This window comes from Herpailurus yagouaroundi, unplaced genomic scaffold, assembly GCF_014898765.1.
Source record: "Herpailurus yagouaroundi ecotype Mexico unplaced genomic scaffold, PumYag 250, whole genome shotgun sequence".
Lineage (NCBI taxonomy): Eukaryota > Metazoa > Chordata > Mammalia > Carnivora > Felidae > Herpailurus > Herpailurus yagouaroundi.
This window is the reverse complement of record NW_024412467.1, coordinates 385,035-392,591: the sequence shown is the minus strand read 5'-3', so window position 1 is coordinate 392,591 and position 7,557 is coordinate 385,035. Positions and strand designations below refer to the sequence as shown.

The following is a 7,557-nucleotide window of genomic DNA, read 5'->3' as shown; positions in this document are numbered from 1 at the left end:
ACAGTGACTACGCAGCGACTGATACTCAGTTTGATGGGAAAGGCAGTTCAGCCAATAGACCGCTCAGTTAAATACGGAGTCGGGCTCCTTTACCCCAAACCCGCCTTAATACTCCCCTCAGAGCAGTCTCCCCTCCATTAAACTGGGGGGTTTCCTAGAACTGATTTTATGTTGGGAGAGGAACCTCCTTCATCTCCCTCCCACCCCCTTCCCTCTTCCCGTCACCTCTCTCCCCCCCTCCTCCTCTTGTCTATTTAGTTTTGCCTCAAAAAAGGGACATTTATTCAAAGAAAAAAAGGCACAGAATAGCAAGATACTCATCCCTGTCTCCCTCCCCTCCCCTCCCCTGCTGCTCCTCAACCCCCCTTCCCGCCACGCACAGACCCCTGGCTGCTGCGGGGAGCAGGACAGCCCCTCTCACATAAGGTCGGGAACACCGAGGGGCATCTCCTCAATGGAGGTGTTGCAGAAGGTCTGGGTGTCTCCAAGAGTCCCCTTGTCTTCTTCGGTCACCATGGTAATGGCCGCAGTCTATGGCCACATATGGCTTTAGCCGCCTCCACGCATACTTCAGTCCTGCGGGCGGTTTAGTGGCGCCGAAGCCCCTTCTGTCTTCGGCTCGAACCCCCTCCTCCTCCCCACCCATGCCCTCCTCCCTCCCCTCCTTGTCCTCCCTGTTTAAAAATGAGATTAAGCCCTTCTAAGCAGGATAGACCAAATCCGCTTCAAGAGTTGGGAAAACGCGGCCAGAGAAACTAACATGTAAACCTAAGAGGAAATACAGACGCTGCGGGGCGTTGGTTAAACCTGGAGAGGAAGAGCCCGGGCCTCGGCCCAACGTCAGAGCCGAGTGGGAAACAAGAGGCTTAGCAACCTGCCGGCGAGGGGATGCAGAACTCTGAGCGCCCTCCGCCCGGGGCACAAAGCCAAGGAAGCGGCCCCCCGCCTGGTGCCCGCCTAGAACTCACCGGGAACCCGCCTGGAGCCCGCGTGGAAGCCCGGAAGTCCTGGAAGCCCGGACTCACCCGCGACCGCTGGTGGCACCGCCGCTCCGGGTCCCGGGGGTCGGCCGCAGCGTGTCCGCGGAGCTCCCGAGGGATCGTGCGCGTCGCCGCCGCGGCCCACGGAAGCGGGGCCGTGCGCTCCCGCCCGCGGGTAGTCGTGGCCGAGCGGTTAAGGCGACGGGCTAGAAATCCGTTGGGGTGTCCCCGCGCAGGTTCGAGTCCTGCCGACTACGGCGTGTTTTTCTGCGCCCCCGCGGGCACTGCGGGGCGGCCCTGGTGACCAGGGCCCCGCTCCGTCCCTCTCGCTGCCTCCGGACTCCCGTCGTGCGGCGGTTTTTTTAAAACATGGTCTTCACAGGCAAAACCCCGCAAAACCCACCGAGCAAGCTTTTCTCTGCGGCGACGCCGCCTGGGTTTCCTCCTGCGGGTGGCGCGCCCGGTGGCGGGGGCACAAGGCCCGGGTGCCCCGCAGACCCAGCGCGGAGGGACCCCGGGCCGTGCGCGGTTTGCGGCGCTCCCGCCGGAGGACGCCACGCGCGCCCCCCGTGCGCCCCGGCCCGGGCTGGCGGTCTCCGGGCCGCGGGCGCCCCCTGGCGGCGGGGCCTTCCCGCCGGTCCCGGGCCCCCGACCACCTGCTTGCTCCACTCAGTTCTCGTCCGTCTTCCTGCGCCTCACTGTTTTCTAGGCAACCGGATCGGATGCAAAAGAAGCGAGCTGCATGCGTCACGATGAGTAGTACAGAAGGAGAACGGTAACCCGACAGCGGGGACGATGGGGACAGGCAGCATCCTGTGCCGCCCAGAGACCTACTTCGGTGGACTCGACCTCATCTGCGTGGTGCTCGGCTAAAAGCGCACAACCTGAATTTAACTTTCGGGAAAGCATCAAACTCAAGGGTGAGGAGGCGTTCTACAAAATACCTGCCCAAGTTAGGCTTTGAAGGTCAATGAGATGAAACACAAAGATGGGGGCGCTCTTCCAGACGAAAGGACTAAGGAGGCAGGACAAATGAATGTCATCTGTTTTTCTTGAAATAAAGGATTCGCACAATTGGCAAAACAGTAACAAGGTCTCTAGATCAAATAAGAGTGTTAATCCAGATTTCATAACTGTTCTGTGCTTAGGAAAGAGAACGTCCCTGGTTTTAGGAAATACACACTGAAGTATTTAGTGGTAAGGGGACATCTTGTCTGAAGCACACTAGAAAAAAATTATGTATGTGTAAACATTTCTATATATCTAGCTATTAAAAAACACATATCATAAATTAACAGCGAATATAGGTGAAGGATTTATGAAAATTCTTTGTACTATCTTGCAACTTCTCCATAAATTAGAAATTAGATCAAAATAAAAAGTTGAAGGAAGAAAAAGAAAGCAATAGAACAATTAATTTAACAATATGCTCCTTTAAATAAAAACCCAAGCACAATTTGAGCATTAGACATAACATTAGGGAAATACTATGTTTCGAAACACTCAATTTAAAAAAAAATGTTTGTTTATTCATTTTGAGAGAGAGCATGTGTGCAAGCAGGGTAGGGGCCAAAGAGAGAGGGAGAGAGAGAATCCCATCGTGGAGCTCGAACCCATGAACCGTGAGATCAGGCTGAAATCAAGCCGGATGCTCAGCCTTGGGAGCCACCCAGGTGCCCCGGAAAGACTCAATTTTATCAAGATGACAACTATTTCCAAATTGATCAATAGGTTCAATAAAATCCAATCAATCTCTATGTATTGTATGGAAATTAACTCACTGCTTTAAAAACACATTTGGAAATGCAGAACAACTTAAAAAACAAGAAGCTATTGAAGAAGATAGCAAAGTTGGAAGACTGATACCATATATATATATGTATATATATATTCAAGACATATGTAATTACTTATAAATCCATACTAATTAAGACAGTGTGCTCTTGGTTATTATATATGTAAATACTAAAACATTGTCTTCTTATAGTTATCTTAGAGAAAGAGTGAGAGTAGGGGAGAGGGGCAGAGGGAGAGTAGGAAAGAATCCCAAGCAGGCTCCACACTCAGCTCGGAGCCCCATGAGGGGCTCCATCAGATGACCCCAGGATCATGACCTGAACCAAAATGAAGAGTCAGCCACTCAACTTATTGAGCCATCCAGCGCCCCCATTATCTTCATTATCTGTGTCAACTTGGCCAGGTTGAACTACATTCCCCAGAATTCCCTTTTCTATGTGTTTCTGATTGGATGGTCCCCAGGAGACATTCTTGCGAGAGATTTGGAGGAAGAGGTCAAGTAGCAGCCATCTTGTTGCTCATTCTAACTCATCTGCTGACTTACCTCCTCAGGAGGCAGAGCTGGGTCTGCCACTGCCCCCCACCCTCCCTTCCCCTGCACCCTCCTTCAGCCTCCCTCTTTCCCGGATCACATGTGTGCGTTTAGCCCTAAATGAAGGGCCCTGGCTTCTGCGGGACATCTGCACCACCAAGTTCTGAGGCAACCAAAGCGGACACAGATTTCAGGCCGTCCGGTGGGATCCAGTTCATGCTTGTGGGTTCCAGCTTGTTCTAATCTTACCCACTTTTTATCTGTCTTCCCGTCTGGGTCAAACTGCCCTGGGGGGTCTGAGCTTCAGCACTTCAACATTTATGTGGACTATTCAACCGGCTTCTACAAATCTACATGTGTACACATGTACCTGTCTATCTCTACGTATCGATACCTGTATATGAAATTTACATAACCATCCTTAGGTGGGGGGGGGGGGGTCCGCTTCTGCCATTGAACACTGACCACCCTTATTTTTTCATGGACTTGCACTAAGCGTTAACCCTCACGTGTTGACCAGGAATACATTTAGTCGTCGAAATGTCTGTATTCAAGAAGAGGGTCACGGAAGAAAAAGATGATTAAGCAACCACACAAAGGAATGGGCGAATACCCCGCCAAGATTTAAAGTCAGATCGGTGGGCTGGAAGCGGCCAGCGCCAGAGGGACTTGTGATCTGCAGCATTGTGGAACACCTGAGACCAGACATACTCGTCCACCTTAAACTGGAAAACAGAATACGGTATACAACACAGTGTTCTTCAGACAGCAAGCGACTTCAGACGGTGACTAACGCGGATACCTGGGAGAAGAAAAACGGATGAGAAAAAAAGCACCCACCTTACTGCTGGAAAACAGATCAAGAGGGACATTTCATGATGGTAAAGGGGTAAGTACTTCAGGACACAACACCCCTACATCTGTATACAATTAATAACAGTTTCCAAATACATGTAGCAAAATCCGAGAAACTGCAAAGAGAAAGAGAAAAATTCCTCAAATACAGTTAAAGATTTTAACACTTTCTTTCAGTAATTGGTAGAACACAACGGTCAGGAAAGTCAGCCAGAACATGCCAGATTTGAACAACATTATCAATGAACTTGACCTAATTAACATTTATCGAACCTTCTATCCAACAACAGAATATACTATATTCAAGAAACATTGACTACTCACCAAGGCAAATTGTATTATGGGCTATAAGACAAATCTTGGTAAGTTTAAGAGGATGTGAAATCATGGAAAATATGTTCTCTGATCATGACAGAATTAAACCAGAAATCAGTAACGGAAATTAAAGACAATACATCGAAATAACCCACAGGTCAAATAACATATCACAAGGGAAATTTAAGTTTTTTATTAAGAAAATAAAAACAAGGGGCACCTGGGTGGTTCAGTCGGGTAAGCGTCCGACTTCAGCTCAGGTCATGACCTCACGATTCGTGGGTTCGAGCCCCGTGTCGGGCTCAGGGCCTGGGGCCTGCTTCAGGTTCTGTGTCTCCCTCTCTCTCTGCTCCTCCCCTGCTCACACTCTGTCTGTCTCTCAAAAACAAAGCTTAAAAAAATTTTCTTAAAGAAAGTAAAAACAAAACATAAAACATCTACAGCTGAAGCTTTGTATAGAGAGCAATTTATAGCAAGAGATGCTTATATTATAAAAGTTCTTAAATCAGTGAATTATAGTCCACCCCAAGAAGCTAGAAAAAGTGAACCTGAAACTAATATAACACTGTGGATTAGCGATACTGGAATTAAAATTTAAAACTTAATTTAAAAAAAAAAACTAGAAAAAAAAGAAGAGCAAATTAAATGCAAAATAAGCAGAAAGAAATATTAAAGAGAAAAGCAAAATTCAACTAAACAAAACAGAAGAACAGAGAAAATCAGTGAACCCCAAAATCGGGTTATTTGACAAGTTGAATAATATTGACAAATCTCTACCAGACTGATCTGGAAAGAAGTCACATATTACCAATACCAGGAAAGAAAGAGGGAACCAGATTCTGCAGACAATAAAATAATGTTATGAATAATATTATGTCAATTAATGTGATAAATTAGGTCAAATGGATCAAACTACGGCTCACTCAAGAACAACTAATCTAAGTTGCCATCAATCTATTTAACATGGAATTTGTCATTAAAAACCTCACAAAGGAAAATCCAGGCCAATAAGGAGCTTTACTGGTGCACCGTACCAAACCTTTAAAGAAGGAAGGACACCATGTCCACATAAACTTTTCCAAAAGTTAGAAGAGGAGGGAGCACTTTTCCTGTTCGTTTTATGAGGTCAACGTTACCCTGATATCAAAACCAAATGACAGTTGAGAAAAAATATCACAGACCAATATTCCCCATGAAAAGAGTTGCAGATATCCTTAACAAATTTTAGCAAATTCAATTAAGTAATATTTTTACCTTTTTTGAAAGAGAGAGAGCGCGTGGGTGTGGGAAAGGGACAGAAGGAGAGAGACTCTCCAGCAGGTTCCACATGGGACTCAATCCCATGTCTCTGGGTCAGATGCTCAACCGACTGAGCCACCCAGGCACCCCAAATTAAGTAGTTTTTAAAAAGCATGATATGCCACGACCAAATGGGGTTTATCCACGAGACCCGAAAAGTGATTATTGCTTTTCAGTTCTCAAGGGGGTCATTTCTCGTGTTTCTCCCCAAGGAAACACGAAGACTGGATGCTTTCATTCCAACATTCAGTAGCCCTGTGGATTCATGAACGTCTCTTACCTGCACATTTTTCTATTTGTACACGTGGGTGTTGGCACTTCGTGGGACTGTTCTGAGGGTTCAATGGAGTTACCAATCGGAAGTCATTTTCTAGAAGATGAAATACGTAGCCCGTAGATCCTTGCCTTATTTCCACCAGATCAATTTCCATGCCACACCTCTCCCTGTTCCTTCAAACACATGACAAGTGATATAGAATCATCCTATCGTTTGAGAGGACGTGCGGGGACCCTTTACATCCAAGTACAAAGAAATGCATATACTTGGCCTGAAAATTTGAAAGCGAGAGAAAAGCTGAAAGCAGAAAATGAGGCTAGCTACGATTCCAACACACACAGGGAAGTTAGCATTCGGTGTTTTGTTGACACATGTCTAGTTGTAGTTGTTGCTGTTTCTGCTGTGTGTGTGTGTTCGGACACACACAGGCTTTTTAACGTAAGGGTACGCAGTGGCATATTGCTTTAAACCTGGCTTTCCATTTTCATATTTTCCGGTAATATAAATAACGCAGAGAGCAATGCTTCCTATGAAAAATTTAAGGAAAACAAAAGTGATCGAAATAGACAGCTACCCTCACTTCCCCGCACATCTTTGCTCTCTTGTTAGATTGGCGGGTGTCCCGTGAGGTTTGTTTGTTGTTGTTGTTGTTGTTGTTTTGTTGTTGTTTTTTTTTTTTGAATGTACTTGCTTAATTTGGGGTTTCACTCTCTATACATGGGGACTATGTGTACGTGCTGTTATGGGTACTAAGGTTCACACGCATTTTCCAAGTAGAACGACGAGGATCTAATTCTTTACGGGCTACCTGGTGCCCTGAGATCGGGCCGGCGTCACCGTCCTGCCTTCCTGGCCAACGTGCCGCTTCCATGGTTCTGCAACGACAACGTTGCGGCGGCCTTGGTGACCACGCAAAGCGGCTGTTTCTGCCCCGTTTCCTCGGTCCGAGTGAGGGTTCACGGAAGCCACGGCGTCTCCCACTCCCGGGACCCCGGAAGGGCAGGGGTTCAAAGGCCGCGGGGTCAGTGGGGGCCGTTCCAGCGCGGAGAAAGCAGACCCCGGGTGCGACCCCGCGCGGGCCCAGGCTCCGACCGCCGCCTCGTGCCGGACTCGCTGGTCTGCTGGGAACACTGACGCTCCCGCGGTGAGGACTCTCCTCCCCGCGCTCCCGACCGCCCGGGCGGCACGAGAGGTCGGGCCCTCTTGATCTGTACCGTTTTACAGGCCAGCCCCCCATTCTCCCCGCGGGTTCGCGTTCCGCTCACCGGGCCAGCCGAGCGGTGCACCGGGCCCCGCGAGCCGGGCTTGGGCGCCGCGCTGTCTACGACTTGAAAAAAGCGGCCGTGCGTCGTGTAGTCGTGGCCGAGTGGTTAAGGCGATGGACTAGAAATCCATTGGGGTCTCCCCGCGCAGGTTCGAATCCTGCCGACTACGGCGGCTCCTTTTCCCGCGGGCGGGCGAGCGGGACACCCCCAGCCTTTTTTTTTTTTTTTTTTTTTTTT

At 48.6% G+C, this 7,557-nt stretch overlaps 1 long non-coding RNA gene and 2 other non-coding genes across 3 annotated transcripts; all 3 read left to right on the top strand.

The window, feature by feature from the left end:
• The first annotated feature begins 1,067 nt into the window (after positions 1 to 1,067).
• Positions 1,068 to 2,275, top strand: LOC121020389 (uncharacterized). Its single transcript, XR_005786109.1, has 2 exons — positions 1,068 to 1,216; positions 1,690 to 2,275. It is a non-coding gene; the product is annotated as an uncharacterized LOC121020389 (long non-coding RNA).
• Positions 1,156 to 1,237, top strand: TRNAS-AGA (transfer RNA serine (anticodon AGA)). Its single transcript has one exon. It is a non-coding gene; the product is annotated as a tRNA-Ser (tRNA).
• A 5,132-nt stretch (positions 2,276 to 7,407) lies between the features above and the next one.
• TRNAS-AGA (transfer RNA serine (anticodon AGA)) lies at positions 7,408 to 7,489 on the top strand. The gene has a single exon. It is a non-coding gene; the product is annotated as a tRNA-Ser (tRNA).
• The last annotated feature ends 68 nt before the right edge of the window (positions 7,490 to 7,557 follow it).